Raw genomic sequence first — 1,591 nt, 5'->3', positions numbered from 1 at the left:
AATTCTGCATTCTGTAGAAATCATGTGCAAGAATAACAAGCTACAATAAATTAATTCTAAATTATGTAGACATTACATTCTTTGTACCACGGGAGGAGATTTAAGGATTACTAGGATTAATAGGTCATACCAAATGCAATTGTAAGTGTCAGTTTAGGATTTGAGCATTTGCAGATTTCACTTTATTCCTGCTGTGTACCATTATACTTGTGAAATACAAGAACAAGTCTAATGCTTAATGTCTAAGCAATGTATTTGGATAAATAATGCAATTTTATTCTCATTAAAAATCTAACTTAAAAATATATATGTATTTACTGAGTATTTAACATGTGTTAGGCCCTGGGTAAATCACTTTGAATATATTATTTCATTTGGTCCTTTAACAGTCTCATGAGACAGTAATGACTATTCACATTTACTAATAAGGAAACTAAGGTCCAGTAAGGTTATAGTAACTTGCCAAGAGTCACAAAGCTAGCAAGTGACAGAGGTGTATTTAAAAAGAGTTTTCCTGTTCTCCTGTTGCCCTCAACCTCTAGGTGCATTGCCTTTGAGATATTTGCCCTCTTCCTAGCAGGATTCAGTAAGTGGGACAGTTTCTATTGACCTCTTTTCTTTTAGTTACACAAGTCCATTAATTATAGAATTCAGGACTATTCAACTTACTTTCTTAGGCTACCCAAGGTCATTGTTTGGATCTAATTTTTAATACATATTTTAGGATTCAAGAGGAGTTGAGCCAACATCAGTAAATTCAAAAAAGCTGCTAAAATTCAAGCATATATGGGACAGACATTGGGACCTAGATCAAGGTTCTCCACATTCGGATTAAATACCCTCTGCTATTAGGGGAGAGTGATGGTAACTTGCTAGCAGCTCCTTGAACAGGCACCTAGGGAATATAAGACATTCTCCAGGTTCAAGTAGAGTACTAGAGAAAGTGGGTTTTGCTTTAAAACTAAGATAAATTTCTGTGAAGAGGAGAGTTAAAAGCACAGCCTTGGTCACTCTCCTGGTAAAGGGGCCCCCAGTGTAGTTCCTGAAAACTGGGGTTCCAGTGCCTCGAAAAGAAGAAACTGCTGGTTGGAACAACTTTCTATTTGGAAAAAAAAAAAAGTGTCGTACATACAATAGAATGAAAAATCCAGTAGAGGACAAGGGGATGGAGGAGAGTCAAATTAAATGGGGTTGACCAGAAAGAAAAACATGAGAACCCAGACTGGAAAAACAAGGGCAAAGGCAGAGCTTTTGCAGAGATGCTAAGAACTAAGATGGAGATTCAAGAAGTGGAGAGGTAAAGAAAGGAATAGAGGACTATGGTGCCTGGGCTAGAGTCAGAACTTGCTGGAAGTGGCACAGAATTTTGCAATGGAAATCACAAAATTTTGCATTAGTGCCACAAAGGCCCTCAGAGCATCTTATCCAACAGTGAATGGTTCCACTGGTACTTGAAAAAAATTCTGCAGAATTTCTCTTTTAAGGAGAAACTAAAATAACACACTATGTAAAAAAAGAAAATTAAAAAAAAAACACGAAAGATGACATACTGATCATTATATTTATGTAAAATTCTATAAAAGTCAAAGTG

Source organism: Pteropus vampyrus, unplaced genomic scaffold (assembly GCF_000151845.1).
Source record: "Pteropus vampyrus isolate Shadow unplaced genomic scaffold, Pvam_2.0 Scaffold37, whole genome shotgun sequence".
Taxonomy (NCBI): Eukaryota; Metazoa; Chordata; class Mammalia; order Chiroptera; family Pteropodidae; genus Pteropus; species Pteropus vampyrus.
The sequence above is the reverse complement of the archived record's forward strand: the minus strand, read 5'-3'. Positions refer to the sequence as shown.